The sequence below is a fragment of the Patagioenas fasciata genome, chromosome 4, assembly GCF_037038585.1.
Source record: "Patagioenas fasciata isolate bPatFas1 chromosome 4, bPatFas1.hap1, whole genome shotgun sequence".
Classification (NCBI taxonomy): Eukaryota; Metazoa; Chordata; class Aves; order Columbiformes; family Columbidae; genus Patagioenas; species Patagioenas fasciata.
In genome coordinates, this window is record NC_092523.1 from 79,226,057 (window position 1) to 79,248,303 (window position 22,247).

General features: G+C 38.5%; 1 protein-coding gene across 6 annotated transcripts in view; it reads left to right on the top strand.

The window, feature by feature from the left end:
- The window catches only part of CCSER1 (coiled-coil serine rich protein 1), a 436,344-nt gene that overhangs the window by 381,533 nt on the left and 32,564 nt on the right, over nt 1–22,247 (top strand). The gene's annotated exons all lie outside the window — the stretch shown is intronic.

A 22,247-nucleotide genomic window follows, 5' to 3' on the forward strand; every position in this document is an offset into this window, starting at 1 on the left:
TTCCTCTGTTCCATTGCATTTGGAAACCATCATCACCCTGGATGCTCATATGTAAGGAATAAAAACCCAAACCCAAGACTAAGCTCTGTGGAACAGGGAGGTTCACCTTTTCTCTTTCTCCATTTCTAATAACTGCTTCTTGCTAAGACCTCTTTTTTGCTTATAAGGAGACTCAAATTCATTTTAACAATTCTTTTTTGCCATGGCGCTCTGACACGAGCAATCAAACCTCCCTGCAGACAGGAACTTTACATTGTGAGACTGTTTTTCACTTCAGACAAATTGTATCCATTGTTTCACGTGGTTTTTTTCTTCTTTTACATCTTTTTCTTCCCATTCGCAGCGTGCTTGGAGCAGTTCAAGCATATCTGAGATATGTGATCCTCTCTTCATGGACCTGGGCTGGCTGACCCCTTAACGTGTCATATAAAATCATTATTAGTGTGTCCTCATAGCTGAAGACAGAATCATACCTTGATCTTGTGGGTTTCTTTCGTACCTTCAGGCACATCTGCACGTATTGGCCATTTCCTAGAACTCATTGAGCGGTGTGTGAATGACCAAACCATCTGCCAAAGGTTTACCTGTTCCCCTCATTAATTTATTCCCTTCCAATTGTTTCAGTGCATCTTTCAGGTCTTGGTTACCAACTATTAATTGAGCCCAGGGTATTAAGTATTTATGCCATGCCTGAAGTCATGGCCCATTATTAAGCGTTCTTTTACCCTGTGGTAATGAAAATAGCGCTTGTTTATCACTTGTTATCTCTCTCAGAGACCACCTTCAGTGTTTAAAGAAAATAGAGAATTCGTCGCACTTCTCAGCATCTTGATTTCATCTCTCACCACAATGTCACTCTTGTCCCTTCACGGTCCCACTGTCTTTTCATCGAGCTGCTCATATCCTGTGTATTTTAAAGACTTGTCTACAATTCATCTCTATTTTCAGTGCTATTTTTATTTCACTGGCTGCTTTTATTCCTTCTCATCCCTGCTGAGAGTCTAATTTAATTTCTGTTTGTATATCTTTCACACAGCCTCCTTCACTGATAGTTATAAGTTCCAGTAAGACGTCTTCTCAATCCTTTTGTCAATCTACCTTTCCAGCCAAATGTCACAGAGCTGTGACACTGCAGCAATGTAGTATTTACTTTCAAACTCCTACAATCAGTGTGAATAACTACCTGTATGTTCAGTTATCATTTTCATTTCCTCTCTCTTCACTTATTCTTACCTTTCTGCCTCATTCTGCTTACTTCCATGTAGGTAAATGTACAGTTCTGACTCTACCCAGTTGACAGGGTAGGTCTTCTTCTGAACTTACCTTATTTTTTAATCAAATTTGCATTGCTGAGATTTTTCTTTGCCTTAAATCACACCTATCCTGCCTCTTTCTATTCCCTTGCAATTTGATGTATATGTTGGATTTAGTCACATTCCAGATAGTCTAGTATATTATGCACCCTTGGTCTTATTACTTCAAATAGATGCAATCTAGCCTCTGTTTCTCTGGATAATTTAAATTTTCCACTGCTATCATTTCAGACTTTTAAAATGCTATTTTATTAGTGCAAGTCATTTTATAATTCGGTTGTTCTTTCTGCCAAGAATAAGGCCAGCAGTCTATCCCTAGAACTAACTCTTTGTCTGAAGCACATTCAGCCACCATCTGTACTCGTTCTTTTCTGCCCTCATTTCTGTCCTGTCCCTTTAGCAAGGACTTCTAAGTAAATCAGGTGAATCAGACACTTTTTCTTTGTTATTAGTTATGTAGTATATATATCCATATTCTGATTTTCTGGAGTATGATACTGAATGTCTTCTAGACAGCTTTTGTCATCGTGCGGTAGAGAACTCCTTGCAGTTTTTAGCTGGAAAGTCAACAAGCCTGAATGGAGTGGGAACTCAAGTTTCGGCTGTTCTTCAGAAGCCTTAAGCTATGGGAACCCTGGCAATCTTGCATTCTAGGTATACCAGATTAACTCTTAGTGTCCAACAACTTCTTTTCACATAGAAAACGTAATGCTAAGATAGCCACCCATTCCAATGTTTCCCTCCACGGTATTTATTTGGGACATCTTCGTGCTTGGAATTACTGAATCAAGGCCCACACACAACAAGCACCCACAGCTCAGCAATATGGGCAGCTATGGATGAACATAAACATTTTGGAAGTTGTATCAGGTCTTTAGTGCATAAACCTGTTTCAGGATGATTTCTGAACAGTGCTGAGTAGAATAAGGTCACGCTTCCTTCTGATTTGTTCACATAGAAATATTAAAGGTTAAGGGTCATTTTTGAGCTTTGATATAGGAGTGGGAGCAGAATGGCTTAGAGGGTTCTACGTTGAATATCACTAGTGAAATCACTCTGTAGCTTCTGCTTTGCTTTTGTGTCCTTCCACTGCCACAATAATATGTAGTTTGAGGATACTATTTGAACGATCTGGTGCAATTAACACTAACTCACACTCCAGAACAAAACTCCACTGTACCTCTAGCCAAGGTCATAAATACTACAAATGGCTGTACAAGTGCTGTCCTGGTGATTGACTGCACCGGTGTCATCACAAATCCAAAACACAGCACCACACAAGCTCCTATGAATAAATTTAGGTTTCTCCTAGCCAAAACCATTACAATTGGGAAAAGTCAAGTATTTGTGGTGATATAACAGGGTCCTAGCAGAGCTGTGGCCCATTGAGTTGCGTGCTGTAGTCTGAAAAGGGCTTTGCACTAAGGGATAATGGAAATAAAACAATAGTCGAAGAGATAAGATTTCTGGAGCTCAAAGATGAACATCATCTGTAGCAAAGATGGAGCATCAGAGACCTCCAGCATAAAATAAATGTAATGATTTAGTTTCAAGCTTGAACTGACATTTGATTGATTTACTTATAAAGCATACTGTTAAGTAGAATTGACATATTTACTGAGTTTTAGGACTTTTTCTAAGTATCAGGCATAATGTTAAGTGCTATGAGGTGACTCTATGCTTGACAAGGCTCAGAATGGTCTTACGGCTTGGTATGGCTGTATTATTTCATAAGTGCTTTATTTTATTAATTATGTTTACACATTTGCTGCCTCCTGTCTGTTCCTCCGCAAGCATTGGCAATGCTCAGTGCTTGACTTGCATTTCCCTGCTGTCTTTGCTTAGGATGATCTGTCTGTTTAGCACTCACAGAGCAGCTAAATGGGGTCTACGCTTAGTTGGGTGACAGCAAGGGCATAAGGGATGTAACCTTTAAGAAACAGTGACAGAACTTATTTCTAGTGTTGAAAAGTATTTGTATTGTTTCCAGTGTGGTGTATCTACGATGCAGCGTCTCTTCCTTTGTCACCAATCTCTTCAAATTGCAATTTCTGTGCTTTTCTGGCAAGCTAACACAATGTTGGGTATAGTTGTGATGATTTATAAGGCTCAACAAATATGGATTGAGTTTGTTTGGTTCTTAACGGCAATTGAAAACGGGTCTGGTGTCTGTCCAGGCCATATTGGTGAAACTGTTTAGGGGGGGAAGAGACTGAAGCTATTTGCCCAACCTTGATATGTCTTCTTTTTTTTTCCAGATGATATTAAGCGAAATAGGTAAAGCCAGAAGACTTTAGTTGATCCCATTAACACGGTGTATTAAAGAACAATATTTTGGAGGGAGGGGGCAAGTCTAAGCTTCGTGTTGTGTCATCTTTTATCCAGATGTGCAATGAAAGTAGCCCTACCTATGTAAGCAGAGTTTTCAGCTGTGTGCCACGGAAGTGAAACACATAGAAATTTAACGTATGTTTTAAGATGAACTGTTATTACGTATAGGCCATTGTACAGAAGGCCTTTGAGAGTTTGCTGCTGTAAAGAAAGATGCTGCCCAAATGACAGGTCGGAAGAATTATCGGGTTGCAGTGAGTCCTCGTTTAGAATAAATGAATTTGGCATGTATATTTTATAGAACTTTAAAGCGACGGCAGAAGGAAATTATGTTCCACATACAGTATTTCCCCGTCAGCTTAAATAGCACTGCCTTTGTTATAGGCAGAATAAATTTGCTGAATTGCAATTAATCTAACTTTCTGCAGAGGAGAATTGTTCTCTGGGCTATTCTTTGTATTTAACACCTACCCGCCTCATTTGTATAACAAAAAACTGACACAGTAGGAATTTACCTGCAGCCAGAAGGCAGAATTGAATGTTGGTTTGTCTCTCACACCTGGTTTGGCAAAATAACCCCCTAAGGAAGCCCTTAGGAAGAAAGTGAATCATTTGTTAATGCTTTGATCAGTATTGGTAGCGATAAACAGAAGCGTATGGATGTCAGAGAACATCTGGACCAAAAATGGTGAAGAATCACATTCTGATGCTTCTTATTAATGATGGTAGCATTGGTTTCAGGGAGTGTACAAAGTCAGGTAAAGCATCAGAAGTTGGAGGATACCAGAATATATATATATACACACTTTCTCTTTTGCTTTGACAAATAAATTACTTATCATTTTATAGAATATGTATTTAGAGAAAGCTGCCCACAAAGAAGTTCAGTTGTAGGAGAACCTGACAGTTCGGGGTTGGTTTTACATGCACTTCATATCAGCATTATTGAAATAGACTCGGTTTCTGTATTTGAGTGCACTTACTGTTTAGGCTGGATTTAACAAACATTCGTTTCCTTTTTGTAAGCCTCTTCTTTAGAAACAGCATGATTATAATCAAGTTATCAATTCTTGTTTATAAACAGCTTCATTTTCGAGTTGTCCAAGTGGCAATATTGGATTGCATATAACAAAGAGGATTTTTGTGAGTGTATATGGAGAAGCCCAACATTAAAAAAAACCCTGTAATTTTTGAATAAATTGCTGTTTCTTTGTGCATACAACTTAAACAATTATGTCCATAACTTATGGGCAAATCTAACTTCTGACCAATAAGAATGCAGAAAAAGAATTATTTTGAAAAATTACGATTACCGTGTTTGGGAAAAATCTTCATACATCAGAAATATACAAAGCATTCAATTATTTTCGAAATTAAGCAAAGAGAGATAGTTAGATAAATGACTATCTGCTTTGTTGGAAAAATCTTTCCCACTTTAAGCTGTTATTGAAAATGTAATGAAATATTTCTTAGGCAGATTTTTTAAAAACCCTATTTTCCGTAATATACGTATTTTTATGTCAAATTTTAATTCACGTTTTCCTTTGAAAACATGCCAGATATACATCTTCAAACCAGCATAAAGACAATTATTACTAGTAGTTGCAAGTAATTATGGGAATTACATTTTTTAGCAGCAAGACTTGCATTAACTTTAAAAGTTAGTCTTTGGCATCTTATCAGCAATGAAAGAAATGACAGTAAATACTTGACTGCAAGTGGCATGAACAGAGAAACACCAATAGAAGCAACTGTATGTGGCTGGAAAAAAGCCTGTGGCCTCAAATAGGCTTTGGTACAAATGTAGTTATTTATTATTTGCATTCTATCCTTCATAAAATAATGCAGAAGTCTTTATTTTCAAGGGGTGTTTCTTTTCCTGATGTATCACCTCTTTTTCAGTGGCACTAGAAATACTGTGTTTCTGTTAGTCGTGGGTTTAAATACATGATGGGTTTAAATACAGAGTGATAACGATGGGGTTTTGCATCAGATTTTTATCCCTGAAATACAGAAGACATGTTCTGCCTTGGTAAGAAGCAATAATATTCTTGTAAGATTGGAGAAATATGGAAGCAGACTGAGTGCAACCTTATACACTAATTACTGACAAAACAGTTGAAATAGTGTCTCGGATCCATCTGAAATGAAGAAATGTATGTCCCTGAAGAAATGTGGAGGTTCTGGTGGAAAAGTGCAGGTTAACAACTTGGATGAAGCAGGCTGCCAATAAATATGATCAGAGATCTTCTGGCAGGTCTCTGTCTTTTAACAACCCAGGTAATACCATTGAGCCTAAGAGAATCTTAGAAAATACAGTTTTTTCCAAAAATAGATTAAGAATTCATTGTGCTTCAGGGAATGAAAGTTTTCTGTTACCTATCTCTAATTTCATGACTTGGTTTCTATTCACGGCCCATATCAAACCCATCACAAGGCAATAATGAACACACAGGAAAAATTAAACATGTGCCAGTCATTTCCCTATATCCAATGTGTAGTGGCTGGGCTGGTCCTTCAAACCCTTGTTCCAGACTGAGTTTAAGAGGTGAGATAGTGTCAAACACACCGCTACACCCAGCACACGTTCCTAGCAGAAGTCTTTGCAAAGGGGTCTTGTTTGGAAGGAAACTGGAAGCTGGGATGGATTTGCTGCAGCCCCGTAGAATATGGATGCTGTGAGGGAAGGGAGGAAATTAAGGAAGCGTAGAAAAAAATTCAAGAAAGCTCCGGGTTTAAATGTTAATATGGATAAAGCAGGTTTTAAAAGTAAGGATGTAAGAGAGGAGCTTGCCCAAGGGAGAGGTGGCTTTGTGTTGGAGGTGGTGGGAGGACAGCAGCTCCTGGTTGTAGGTCAGTAGGCAGTGAGCTAATGGAAAGATGTCAGAGGATTAGCGACTGTACACACAAGTTACATTTATTTTAAGTACTGATGGAAAAGGTTCTTGGAGGCAGGATAGTTTTAAATAGATTCAGCGTAGAGTAAAAGCAGTGCAAACAGCAGTAAGGGCAATTGTTATGCTGCGTCTCGCTTAATAAATGAGTAATTGAGTGAGTGGCATGTTTTATTATCATCTTCACAGAAAGACTTTTTCAGGACTTACAGTCATGACTATGTGTTTGGATATTCTGCTTTTTGGAAGATGTATTTGTTCACTTAGCTAATTTTCATCATATTTGGACAATTTCTGACTTTACCAACTTGTGTATCTTTAACTTCAGGGTTTCTCACAGTCTGTCTGAAGACAAATTATGATAATTGGACTTTTTGTAGGGCTATGATGCTACCAATTATTGAACAGGTAGCAAAGGATTGACAGTAAAGTTAACAGAAGATCCCCCTGGTTGAAATGGAATGCTTGGTCCTGACCTGCTGTTAATGTTTCCAGGAGAGGACATGAATAGTCAGTATAAGCTTCAAATGTTGGCCTCGCCTACCAAGAGATAAAGGATGCCAGATTTTTCAACCCCGTACTGGTCATGGTCGTGACCTGTGAGGGTTCCTTGACCCACGGATGTAAAATATGATGGTGAGGGTCTCAGGATTTTGTGATGTGCAAGGACATGGAGTTCAGGGTTTTGAGAATTTATTACAAATTACTACAAAACTAAGATTATTGAAAAAGGATATATATATATCTATATACGTACGCACTACAAGTTACTACTAGGAAAGCAAGTATATATATTACAAGAGTAAAGTAAATCCGTGTGTATTAAAAGTTAATGGAGAATTCCATCTAGTGAAGAGAGAAGTTATGAACCCTTACCTGCATATGTGCCTATAAGTAGATTTTGTGAGTTGTTACGAGTGTGAGACTCAGCGAACTGCTCCCAGCAGTGAGCTGACGGACAACGGACAAGTCCTACACCAATGCTGCTCCATGTCATAGGGTCTGGAGCCAGCAGCCAGGACTCAGGCTCTCCAGGAGATACTGTGCACACCAGCTCATTTTGGGTAGGTTATGAGTTACTATACTGTGCACACCAGCTCATTTTGGGTAGGTCATGAGTTACTATACTATGCACACCAGCTCATTTTGGGTGGGTCATGAGTTACCATACTGTGCACACCAGCTCATTTTGGGTAGGTTATGGGTTACTATACTGTGCACACCAGATCATTTTGGGTAGGTTATGAGTTACTATACTGTGCACACCAGCTCATTTTGGGTAGGTTATGAGTTACTATACTGTGCACACCAGCTCATTTTGGGTAGGTTATGGGTTACTATACTGTGCACACCAGCTCATTTTGGGTAGGTTATGGGTTACTATACTGTGCACACCAGCTCATTTTGGGTAGGTCATGAATTACTATACTGTGCACACCAGCTCATTTTGGGTAGGTTATGAGTTACTATACTGTGCACACCAGATCATTTTGGGTAGGTCACGAGTTACTTTTTCTACTGTTTTGGTGTAGATTCCTAAGTGTGTGTAGGACATCACCTTCTCAGAATAGTTGTTGCTGACTCCTGTTTTCCTGAAAGGTCACAAATTATCGCAGTTTCTTTGTCCTGCACCCATCAAGGTTTCTTTGTCCTGCACCCATCAAGGTTTCTTTGTCCTGCCAATTACTCCCCATCAAGAAGGTTTAGGCAGAGCTTATCGGGGATGTCTCCTGGCTGAGGAGATGTCCTTCCTTGTCACTTTGTTTATTGGGTGGCAGCTTTGTCAAGCTCTTATGTTATACTTTGAGATTGGGGTAAAATTTGCAATTCAATTGCAACACTGAACACTGCAATCAGGGAAATAATTTACTTCACTGACACATTTCTTTTTAATGTTCGTTGATGTTCTTTCCTGATGGGCAGGAAACCTAAACCACCTATATCTACCTTTTTATTCTCAGCCATTCCCATCTCAATTGTGGGTAGTTCAGCTTCAGAAAATGATAATACTGATTCACTTTGCTATGGACAACTTTGAATTAGCAAGGCAGCTGGATGGAGAATATGATTTTCTTCTATATTTAATTTCTCTGTTCTCTAAACAAGAAGGATAGATCTACACTTTTCGGGATGCTTTTACTTCTTCAAGCATTTCTGGAGAGCTGCTTATTAGTAAAAAATGTTACTGGATTATAATTTAGTTGAATTCTTCGACCCCCTTAGCCTGTGCACTGTGTCAAGTTTTATATTATCGAAGTGCTGTTCAAAATAGTGTTAAATTTAGACTCTTGATCTAGTGTCTGCTGCTGTGAATGGATGCTCTATAGAATTAAACAAAAAAATGGGTGCAAATACAGGTTTGTTTTGATTTTAGTCACTCTTCACAAAGTAGTTGCAAGATTGTAGCTTTTTACTTTTTCTACAATGAAGTAATGTGTCTGAGAATGTTATTTTCCACAGTTATAGGCATCACATCAGTTTCATTTATGTCTCAATCTATTGGAGAAGGAAACACAAGATAACTCTGATTCAGAGGTGCTTTGCTTGGAGGATGTAAAGTAGGTAGGAAACATCAGGTTTACAAGAATTAATGGAGGATTTTCCAGTTATTAGGAAGGTCTGATTGACTCAAGGAACAATACGATTCTCAGAAACCAGAATTCTCTGTGTATCCGTTATGAAACACGGAACAATAAAAACTGATTTAAAATTGTGCATGTGCAGGGGAAGGTAAGAAAGGACTTGAGAAGTGAGGTTTAATAAGTGGAAAAAAAAAAAGCAAGATTTTTGCATTTTCATGGATGTGTGAAAGTAGCGGTAAAAAGTTATTGAGGATTTCACTAATGTTTGTGTGTTTCCGTGGTCTTTCATGACAGGATCAGTTGCGTTTTGTATCAACAGGGAAACAGAGCTTAAACTTGTGGGTTTTTTTCTGACACACAGATCCAAGTTTTGAGAAACATAATATGTTCGTTTTCTGTTATTTCTCAAGAGAAAAGAGTCTTGGGGGAAAAGGTTATTCAGCATTGGTACTTTATTAGAAAAAGAGAAACTGTATGTAACTGAAATGTAAAGTCAGACAAATTGCTGAAATGAGATGATGAGACACAGTGCACATGAAACAGAAGGTTACAGGAATGGAATATCATCTCCAGTTTTGCAAAGCCTGAAGTGTATCTTAAAATCTATTTGCAGTTTTGACTGTTTGACGCTCACTGAGATGGACACGTCCTGATGATTCACCTTTGCCATGGGAAGTGCAGGTTCTTTTTCTGGTGTTGGTCTTCTGAAAAAGAAGTAGATCATGTACTATCATTTTCTAAGTGCAAAATTGATCAAAATGCCATCAGCAAATTTTATAGCATTTTTGAAATAGAGGAATTGCTAAAGTGTATATCTAGAGCATCCCTGAGGCATAGTAAATTATAACCGGATTGAACATCCTGAGTTATACTTAGCTGTGTCTTATTCCACTGAAGTCAATAGTGCTACAGAAACAAGAGTTGAAGGTGTCAAAGCATAAAATAGAATCTTCTTTTTAATTAAGGTCTTGATCTGCTTCTACAGAAGACAAGAAATGTACTCTTAACTTTCACGAGTCCATAATTGACCCAGCCTTACACAGAGGTCTCATACTAATCAGGATTCTTACCAAGAAGAGGTGCAGAATACTTTTTTCTGCTTAAACTCATGGACTGGACTTGTAGGTGATAGAAATTGTTGTGCTTTCGTTAGAAAGCATAGATGTGCGCTGAAAAGACCGTGAAGTCAGGCTTCTAGAATTGCCCATGAGAGGACGATGCCACATAGCGCTGCCGCTTATTTCTCTCCCTTCTCTTCCGTGCTCCACGGAGGAACAAAGTTCACTTAGTCCAAGCCTAAGTGGCTTCACCCAGATTGAGCAAAGGGAAGATTTGATTGAGTCTTCCCGCACATGCCCTCGTTATTCAAGCACTTTAAAAGTGCAGCTTAATCAGTGGGTTATGTAGTAGATTGGAAACAACGGGGAGTTGGGCTTAATTTGTTTTGTTCCTTAGATGATCTACTGACTTGCAGGCTACTCTGGGTGAGTCAGATTCTCTTTCTGCCTGTGTTTCCCTAATGAAGAGTAAGTAATATTTACCCAGTTATTAGAAACACAGTAAGATATACCTTCTCAAACAGTTCTTTTTGCCACATTTTGACTTAGATTTCAACCTACTATACTTAATTCACTATGAACAAAAAGAATCTGGAGCTCAGCAGAAGGAAAAAGTGAACATTTGCAAATACGAAACTAAGAGTCTTCAGGGAGAAAGCAAGAATCTGTTTTAAGAATACTTTTGGTCAGCCCTGGAGCGGTTGACTGTTGGAGGTCCCTTCCAACTGAAGCGTTTTATTCTCTTCTGTTCCATTCTGTTCTATTCCATTCCAAGTTCTGGCATTAAAAGGGGCTTTTCCTTATGACCAAGATAACCCCTGTGTACATTATAAATAGCAGAATCAGCTTTGAATCTCTTGCTCATGAATTACAATATTAGCAGCGCAATGTTTTTCCCAGGTATAATGTAGTACTTGTATATGGGCAAGAACAACAGGAGCCTCATTTTCTCCAGTCTGCAGATGGCTCAGTTCTACTGAGACTGATATTCCAGGGAAGGCTGACAGGACTGTTTAATGCGGCACAGGTACCAGACTCTTTATTCCAACTTTATAGAAGTGAGGGAGGAGAATAGGAAATGATAGCAACCCGATAATCAGTTTATCAGCCTTGCTGTCATAGCTAAATGTCACTGTCATCAGAAGATATTGTTCCAGAATACTTTAGAGGACAGAAGGGTGATTTGACAGGCTCAGAAAACCTCTGGATTGTGGAGGGAATGGGGAGAATATGGGAAGGAGTGAATTTACATGTCTGAATCATGACAGATTTATAGTTTAAATATTTCCATATATTAACTAATACATTTATCCCCTTTTTGCTTGTGTCTTTGTTACAAAATAATAGGGAAAATGAAACGATGTTTTCATGAAGTCATGAGTAACTCTGACAAATGTGGTTTTGATGTATGAAGAAGGAGAAAATATGACAAACTAAGCATGATAGTGTGCTCGTTTTTAGCGGTTACTCTACGGTTTTGTATGTTCTAGTGACTCTTTAGCAGTGCAGTAACAAACAAGACGTTTGACTTTTCTCTGGTGTTTTGGATGCAGGTTTTTGTTCGTGTGAAGGTCCTGATCAGTGGAACCATTCCGCTCAAACATATATCACAATTAATACACTAAATTTTCTCTCGCAGCAAACACATGCTGTGCCTTTCCCCAAATGTCCTTCACTGAGACGTTAATTTTTGTTCTTTTGTTGTTCTAACCATTATTTATTTATATTGCGTTTCTTTAAATAATGCAAAGGGCCATGTTTAGCAGGGAAACACGGGACTTCTTGTAGTTTCCACTAATGCATGAGAGTTTTGGTTACTGGAAACATTTTAAAAAGGCTAAAAGGGAGGATCAGAAACTAAGGGCATAATAATGATGCATGTAGTGCAATCATTAGATACCGACATTGCTGTAGTATATTCTCCTCCTGTGAATAGGACATGGCAATGTTCCTATGTAATCTACATGCAGATCAATAAATACACAGGAAAAGAGAAAAGCCATAGGTGAACTGTTCTGGCATGATAAGTAACTGGTTTATTATGCAAGTAAATGTTAACGAATAGAGTTTCAGTGCTTTTGATTTGGCCCCGTTTTGCAGCCGACTTACCTCGTGTGCAATTCAGTCGCATGTCAATTTATACAAAGAGCTTAAAGAATTATCAATGTGAAGGACAGGGAATTGCGGGTTTCTTTTCCTGTATTACAGAGGAATCAAAGGATTTTTCCTTCTTTATGTGCTGTCACTGACAGAAGTTTAATTTAGGAAGAGCTGAACTCTCTCATATGGGTTCAGCACAGCGCAAACTCTTAGGCAAGTCCTAAATTTTCTGTATTCTTCTCTGAACTTCTTCTGTGTCAATTGGAAGCAATAACAGGACTTCCAAATTTTGAAACCGGTTTGTGTTGTTTTAAGAAGAACCTGCATTTTGAGCTTGTTTTCTGTGAAGTAAAAAAATGAGTTGAAGTTCGCAGTTCATCCATTCTTAATACCAGTGTAATCTTAAGTAGTCTTGCTGAAGTCAAGGGCAGTTATTCAGTGCTTCAAATTAAGACTGTGAAGTGATTTTCTAGATGGCAGTAAGTGAAAACTAAATTGCATCACATCATATCCATCAAACAAACAGTAAATCTTCATTATTTTTATGCAAAGGGCCACCTGAAATAGAAGACCCATGTTGACCATCAAAAACAAATGAGCAGATAGAGATGTGGTGGCAACAAGTACTCAGTCTTCAGTTTCACTGCTTTTACTTGAAGCGTTCATAATTTGCAGTAGCAAGTAGTTGTGGACAAATATTTGCGTACGTATTTAATTTTAAGAATTAATCGTGTATCAGAAAAGAATTAATACTGGTTAAACAAATTGTTTTTAGAAGAATTAAAGTAGACGGGGCATGTGTAACCTCTAATACACGACAGCTCGGGAAAAGCGGGCTGGCTTTATAAAAGTCATTATGAAAAATACCTGCAAAAAGAGTTTATGTAATAGCAGATAACATGGTGCAACTTCAGTACAGTCTGTCTGGTGATGGTGCCCAACCAGTGAGGTTGTTTATCCTTTGAGTTATTTCTTCTGTCGTTTACTGCTCTGTGCACATGAGAAATAAATGAGTTAGGGCAGATCTAATGAATGGGCTCTAAAAGACAGTAATAAATCATAAATTAAAAGGAAACACAAAGCTTTTTTCTTGTAGGTTCAGAAGTATTCTCCGAGGCAGAATGTCTTACAGCTGGTAAATCTCAGATATTGAAACCTGCACCAAAATTATATCACACTTTTAATTAAACTCCATCCTGCTTTTCCAGTCCCCTTCTCTGTGTGCAAAATGTAATGTAGCAGTAAATACAACTGCAAAACCTTTACGTTTAACACTTTATGTATAACACAGGCCCCCTGTGAAGCCCTTGTTTTGCTGTGCCCAATGTAATGAATACGTTGTTCTTCTACAGGCCCAGTATTTTGGATTTCTTTAGTTTTAGGAGGCAGATCCTGTTTATTTAAGTATTATGGCCTTCCCTATTGTGCAGTCTGCAGATGCGTTTTCTTCTCTTCTTCCCAAAATGCTGCTTTTAGTACCGGAATTGGCTGATCGCAGGATAGTTTATAAAACTCCGCAGTCCAAACAGTGCCTGTATTTAATTACTTAATGGCCTGTTTAATTCTTACAAGAAAACAGATCCTTCTTTTTCATCTTTTCAACGTTCATTACCTTTGAAAATATAATTTTTTAGCAGATGTCTGAGATTATTGTAAATATGAATATTACAGTTGTGTGTATGCAATAGCTCTATAAAATCTGTGGAATTCATTGGCTTTTTCTGTCTGGTTATAAATTGTTTTTAATAAATTGCTTATTTGCACATCTTGCAGATTTAGATTTGCTGCCAGCAGCTTGCCTGCTCTTTCACCTTGCTTATAATGTTTTTGTTTTAAAAGGCAAAAGACTGCATTTAGTCTTCCCATTAAGCAGATGGTTTATTATGTCATGTTCATTTTCTTTAGAAATAGGCTGTTGGTGCACTAGCGTTCCAAGGTTGGCAGGTGCTGCTACATCTACTTTGTCTCGGACTCAGTCCTCTGCTCTTTTCCTCAATCTAATTTTCATACCTTCTAATGGGGAAGGTGCATTAGCAAGGATGGTGAGCAGTTGGTGGTTTGACTTTGCATTTCAGTATTTCTATACCCCTTAGGTGCTCAAGGAGAACTGGGGTTAGGAAATTGGGAACTAAGAAGCAATTGTAGTGTTCTTTAGTGTAGAGGTACTAAAAATCTAGAGCATCCCTAAATACCGTTGAATCTGTAGGTTGAAAAGCCTGAGAGCAGAGAGCAGAAAGAGATGAGGAATTTAGGACAACAGCAGTAAAACCTGACAAACGCTGGCAAAAATAAACAGGGAAAAAAGGATTCCGTCTTTCTTGGGAACAGTCAGGCTTCACTTGCCCCAAGACGCTTTTTGGGTGTTTCTCGTGCCCCAGGAATATCTTCATCCTTCATCACAGACTAAATCAGATTTACACATCAAGCTCCATGTGTGACCACCAGCCCAGGTGTTTATTTCCAATTGTCAAACTGAAGCTGCTGTGCTCTTGATCTTGTGTTCCCAATTTTTCATTAAAAATCGGTTATTAAAACAGTCTCATCTTTAGTCTCAGATGCAGTGCAAGCATAGAATTATCACTCTTGAAATGCCTTTGGTTTTGGTGGGGTTTGGTTGCTGTCATTTGTTTTTCAGCACTCATTTCATTCTTAATAACTCATTTTCATAACATTCTGCTTGTGTCGTCTCTGAATCCCAGAGTCTCTTTGATATATGCAACAACTGGTAATCCTGCAGATTAACCTTACAGGTGGCACAGCATCCGTTAATGTTTGTCCCTAATTTACACATTTTAAAGGATGGCCTAAGAGTAAACATATCTGTGAATTTCTGAGCAGCTCTTTGCAGCAACAGTGTGCATTTTACAGGGTATTTTCAGAATAAAATGTAGCTATTGCTATAGCGAAAATACAGTATCTGTACTGTACAATTTGATGTTCCGTGCAGTATATCTGGTGATAACTTGCTGTCACATTGATCTTCACAGAGCAACTCTATTCCAAACACTATAAGAAGAGCTCTAAGGATAATGGATTGAATTGTGTTATCTGCATAATTGCAGCATCTGGTGTACAATGCAGATGCAATCCTTTTCTTACAGTACAAAAGATTTTTAATCTAAAAATCACAGTCTCTGAAGACTTTCTCTGCACCAATTATTGTGGTACTTGATTCTGTATAGGAGGTGCTTACGGGCTGGTTGTTTGAAAGTCTCCCCAAAAATAACCATTTATGATCATAGAATAGTTTGAGTTGGAAGGGACCTTTAAAGGTCATCTAGTGTTTCTTTAGGAGTTCTTGTCTTACCTTGCATGACAAATGCTGTAGCAGTACATATACACTATATATCCACTATCCAAAACACCCACTTGCTTTCAACTCTCCCAGACAACCACTTACTTCCCACATGTCTCATCCTCTTAAATATGTTCCTGTTGCTTTTGATTTCCATTCATCACACTCAATGTCGGAAATCACATCTTCTATTGGATCTTTCCATTTATGCCGCCCTTCTGAAAATGATTTCAAAATTAGACAGTTTTGTCTTCTGCTTTTCTCATTTCTGTAATGTGTCAATCTGTTGTTTCAAGTTTCTTACATGGTGGTTGGGCAATCGCGTGTCGTCCGCTTTCGGGAGAGGTGAAAGCTAAAAACCTTTATTTTCGTGTCATTTCAAACCAAAGAAAAAGAAAATGACCATTGCAAACAGCTCGAGTGTCAAACCGCCTGGAAATCGCAGGCGGGAGCGTGTTCAGAAACAGCCCCGCTCGTGACAACGTCTCACGGCAGCTGCTTCATAGTCAGAGGTCACAGATTTCAGTTGCTACAAGAGTCGCTGTTGAGTGTTCTTACGGCAAGTGGTTCTGCCTGGACAGATTGGGTGAGGATTTAAAAGTCACAGCACGCCTATAGATAAAAGGAAAAGTATTTTTACCAAAAGTTTCTAGCATGAGAATCTGCAACGTACATGTAAATATGTGGGACTAATGTGCCGTCTGCCTGCTGAAACCCTAGGATTTTTAAATAAAGATTTCCTTTATAAAATACACAGGAAGAAATCTAGCACTTCTTTCAGCAAATATTATAGCTTTGTAAAATAATTATTTCCAGATCTGTGACAAAGAGTGTGAATAAGGTCACTCTCCTGTGTATATATACACGTGCATACATATATAAAAATAACATTTTGTTCGGTGTATTTATGTTCTTACAGCTGCATCTGGATGTATGGTTTCAACACCACCCCACTGGGATAATTCCCTATTTGCAGTACTTAATATCAAACATTATATAGTTTTTTATATATTTGGCACTCTTTTCCTGGTTCGTGTAGCCGTAAAAGTAAATAAAGCATTGAACATATAACATCTTGTCTATGTAACCTGTGTGCATGATGAAGTTTCTCCTTTGGGTCCTTGGCTCTCAAGATTGTCTCCCTCTCTGCATAGTCCAGGAGTGAACACGTATTCCCCTGTATAAAAACACATCTCACACAGAACATCCAAACAAGATAAGAAGAAAACCTTAATTTGTATAATCCAGTACAAATCGCCATGTCTATGACTGACTTCTTTATAAATAGGTAAGATACTAAAGGAAAAACAACTTCATACAAATCAAGAGAACTACAGCAATAGTTAGAGTAATCTAGCCAGTGATAAAACTAATTCATACATAGCGTGGTGATCTGTACGGATAGTATTAATCGCTTTTATCATCATATTTCATGTTGGATTTGTTAAGGTGGCGAGTTTGGTTGCAGCTCTGAGCAGTCACAGATGGCCGGGTATGAAATGTGGGGTGGAAGCTCTAGGGGTTTTCCATAGATGTGAAACAAAGGAGTACCTCTAGAGAATTGTTAAACAATTGTTGCTTTCATTTATATCTTTTTACCTCATTCTGTTGGTAATATGAATTTTTGTGGGGTCACATCTTGTCCTGCCTTTGTCCCATGGACCCGAAATGTAATCTTAGTGCAGAAAACTCTACCTCTTTGCTCCAGAAAGAAGGAAAATCTGGAGCTGGAGTCTAATATTCTGTTTACGCCAAATAACACCTTACTCAATATGTGGTCTCATTTAATTTAATGACACTCATTGAGACAGTAAAGAAGTTCGAAATTACTATAAAAGGATTTTACATAAGGGAGGAGAGGCATAATAAAATGGTTATTGGTCTATGAATGATCTCAAACAATAAAAGGACAGTTCCTGTGGTGGTGGTTAAAAACAACAGTAAGTGAAGGCCGCTTTGATTATAATAATTTAGAATTTATTTTGGGCCGTGAAGAATAAGCCACATTAGTAGTAATTCATGTCTTTGCTGTTATGGGCCACTAAAACAGTCAATCTCTTTATGTATTTATTTCCAGTAAGAAACAGAAGTGAATATGCCACATATGTTAGTGATAAAAATATAAAATTTGAAAAAGGAAGGTTTGGCTTTAATAGGCTTTATGGTAGGACAGATGGATTTGATTCATTATTGCATGAATCTTTAAAAAAGCCTCTAATCTTCAGACCAATGATAAGGTATAGCTGGCATATCACACAGGTCGTAGTTCTGCTAGGTGAGCAAAACGCAAAAAGATGTTTCTGAGCTTTTTCCTCACTTTTTCATGTTTTTTTTCCTCTTCTTTCTTTCACGAGCACCATTTATTCTTGGCTTTGTCGGCGTTCTTGGTTTACAGGAGGGGAGGAAGCATATGAAGTTACACTCTTGTGTCATAGATGGCAGAAAATCACTTTTCTTCCAAAAGCGACCTGGAGTGGTCACACAAATCAGCTTAGAGGAGATTTACAGCTCCAGAAAATCCTCATATCATAGAGCTAACCCAACCAGGGCAATTTAGACAGGGGCTTGTTGCAACGCCCAACTGTTTCTAATTAATCATGCTGTGCTGGTTCCAAACTGCAGGGCTTGCTTATTAATACTTGCTAAGTCTTGTGTGGCTTTTCTCCACCAAGCTGCAGTGGAATGGATGCCAGAAAAGCCGATGAAAAGGTCTATAGTCAAGGAATTATATGCTAAAGGAGAAGTAAATAAATAAACAAAGGCAGAAAATGATGGCAAAGATTTTACTGGTTTAGCATTCAAGCATACAAGGTATTGGTGTTCATCTCCTTCAAGGGAATGATTGCAAGTTATGCATTTAGAATGAGCTGAACTTCAATTACGCACATCAGAATTCTGAACTCATTAAGACAAAAGCTCGCCACTAGAATTAAAACCCAATGAAACAAACATCTCTCTCCCATTCTCCTTTTCCCCACTCTTTCTACCCTTCCCGCTTTGATTTTTTTGGTGGTGGTTTTTCTCTCGATGTCCAATATCAACAATACTTCCCTTCCAGATCCCAAAATGTTATTCTCCACATTATGCAGATCATGAAAAAGCAAGTGCAGAGCTCTAGATGCACGTTTGATAGTTCTTGCTAAAAATAGGTGGTCTCTATGGCAATATTTCACAGTGCCCTTGAAGGTGAAATTCAGTTTTGCCAAGCAGAAGTCTTTCAGCAAAAATGACGGATCTCACTTCCATAAGGAGATTGCTATTGTCAAAGCTGTGTATTCAAAAACTAAAGAATTCAGAGAAGTATAGCTTTAAAAAAGTCAGGAACTAGACAAACTCTTGTCCGAGAAACTGTAGCATGTTACTGATTTGTTACCTTGATATTATTCTTTGTCTCCTTTTATTCAGCTCTACAAAACTGCACAGTTTGATTTTCTTAATTTATTACGAAGATCTTTAAGGACTGTCTAATCTAGAATAGAAATGAAACACTGACACACCTTTCCTTGTCACTTCAAGAGCTGCTTGTGTTTTCAGAAGATGTCTCAATATTGCCAACCCATATACAGAACGTGTTGGGTTTTTGTCGCTGTAGTTTTATCTGATCCATGTCTGTTATCACGACTCACTGACAGAAATGCAAGTTTAACTTTAGTCAAGGCTGAAAGACCGGAACTTTGTTTTGCTTTAATGCGGGAATTATTTATCTACTTGTTGCAGCATAGCGATGTAAAACCAAACCTAATTTTAAAGATTCACAGAGGTCTTATGATGCATAAAACTACAGAGGTGATGGCTAAAAGGATTCTTTTTTCTTTCCTGATCTTAAAGCAGGTAATATAGCAGGAAGAATATAGAAAATGTGAGCGTAGGACATGGGATTTTAAAGAAGGATCTTTAGAGAAGTACAAATGATGATCAGATTGAAAGGAGGAATGCAGAGTACAAAAAAGATTTGTAGATATCAAGTTTAAAATAACTTTTCTGTGGAATGATTGTCTTGGAACAAAAAATTAACGTAAAAAACCCCCATTATATCAGCAACACCAATATGAAAATGTGTTCCCTACAGCCCATTAAATCCGCAGACTGAGCTGTCCCGTTCAGTTTGCTGGTGCAGCACAGGGTGACATCGGTCTTACAACAGCGATCTGAGAACTTTCAAAATGTACTAAAATGCAAAAAAAAGCTCTAAAACTAGGATACATTAATTTTATCAGCTTTTTTTTTGCTCTAATAAGATAGTCTAATGCCTGTGATGCTGCCAACAAACGAACATCGTATGAATAAGAGAAAATGCTTATGACTACAGTTCAGCATACTCAATTCATATGATTTTTGGAGTCCTTATACCGCTGTTTGTCACTCTGTGGCATAGCCATCAATAAAATTTGGCAGGCTAACTTCATTCTTATGTGTAAGACCATTTAAAATAGTGGACGTATACCGTGGAGAAGTAGGAACCCTTCTTTCAGCAAATGACACTACAAGGCTAAGGCAAAACATTTGTTATGCTCGATGCATGCATAGAACACGTATCACGTTATAATGTTGGTCTTTGGGAATTCTGTGATACTTTCCTAATAGTAACCAGGGAGACAGAAACTTTGAGAAAGCCCTGAGATCCATGTGTATGGTTTTCACTGTCGTGTCACATCACTACCCGGTGTATCAGACACTGTATTTGCATATGGCCCTGCTATACTGAATTAATTTAGCAAAAACTTGCCTTAAGAATCTGTCTAGTCCTGTCATTAATGAAATTTCTCAAGTATATGCTATTTCAGTGATTACGAAGCCCTATAAAATCATGTAAAAACTGTTTAAATCAAACGTGTCAAACTAATGTGAATTAATTGCTCTATATTTGCATCTATTTTAGCTCTGTTTTACATGAGCATTATACGATTAGATGCTGTGATGGGAAACGTATTAGACGTTGTGATGGGACTTATCAGGAGAATGTTAGAACCTGCAAAGATAATTCACAGGTATGATCCTGTTATTTCTTTGTCTTAGAAATAGAAGTGAAAAGAATCTATAGCCAGCGTCTGTTTGGAAAGGTTATTTTTTGCAGAGGATCAGAAAGCCACTCATTGGAATGAGAAGCTACCAGAGCACCATGAGAGTGACTTTGTTAATGAGAAAGTCATTGCTTGATTTTCCTGGGTCTAGGTTAAAAAAGAGACCTTAAAATGAGTTTTGCTTGAGTTCATTCTCTTCATGCTTGATACACGTTCGGAACGTGAGTATTGGCAGAACAGGTCGTCGATATTTACAAAAATCCCCATCAGAGGGTAGCGGGAGGGAATTTATTTACTTCTTGTATAGCGGTTGCATCTCTTCCCTGAAGCACTTCACACCCCAAGAGGCTTTTCCTCTCCATTATGAATCATTTTCATATCCACGGAACGCTGAAACTGCTTTTCAGATTAAGAATAAAAAACTGTACTTTTAAGGCAACAAATGTGGCAAACAAAGGCGTGTGCACAAGACCTTGCGGCAAGACTTGCTTCTCCAAGTATGAGGAAAACCCACTAAGTCAGGAATGGAAGGCTGATCAGAGGCTTATTTGTTCTTTTCTTTTTCACACTGATAAAGCAAGGAAACTGTGAGGTTTCAAATGCTCCTGTCAAACCTAAAAGATATGAATTTGTTGGTTGGGGTGCTAAAAATACGTTTCAGGTTGTACTGAATGACTCTGGTAATAAATCTGTAGGTGATGTAGTTCAGTGAAATATAGTTTGAAAACCCTTCTAAAGGAATTGTTTCGTGCTAATAGTCTGGTGACTTTTTTAATTTTGAAGAGTGTACTATGAGTCCGTTCCTTCCCTGAGTGTTATTATATTGTTCAAGTAAAAGAAATAGAATTTATAGACACCAACAAATACATCTCATTATTCAGTGCAAGTGATTAACATACCCTGTGAAGATCAGCTTTTAGCATCTTTTTGTGCATGTAAACAGAAAAGCTATGCAAAGTGTATTTGTTGATGGCTTTATGAACACAGTTCTCTTAAATCATTAACACTTAATACGTTTTCCATTTATGTGCTTCCCCCTTCCTCCTTCCCTCTCTCCTTCCTTCCTTCCTTCCTTCCCTCTCTCCTTCCTTCCTTCCTTCCTTCCCTCTCTCCTTCCTTCCTTCCTTCCTTCCTTCCCTCTCTCCTTCCTTCCTTCCCTCTCTCCTTCCTTCCTTCCCTCTCTCCTTCCTTCCTTCCCTCTCTCCTTCCTTCCTTCCCTCTCTCCTTCCTTCCTTCCTTCCCTCTCTCCTTCCTTCCTTCCTTCCCTCTCTCCTTCCTTCCTTCCTTCCCTCTCTCCTTCCTTCCTTCCTTCCCTCTCTCCTTCCTTCCTTCCTTCCCTCTCTCCTTCCTTCCTTCCTTCCCTCTCTCCTTCCTTCCTTCCTTCCCTCTCTCCTTCCTTCCTTCCTTCCCTCTCTCCTTCCTTCCTTCCCTCTCTCCTTCCTTCCTTCCTTCCCTCTCTCCTTCCTTCCCTCCTTCCCTCTCTCCTTCCTTCCCTCCTTCCCTCTCTCCTTCCTTCCCTCCTTCCCTCTCTCCTTCCTTCCCTCCTTCCCTCCTTCCCTCTCTCCTTCCTTCCCTCCTTCCCTCTCTCCTTCCTTCCCTCCTTCCCTCTCTCCTTCCTTCCTTCCTTCCCTCCTTCCCTCTCTCCTTCCTTCC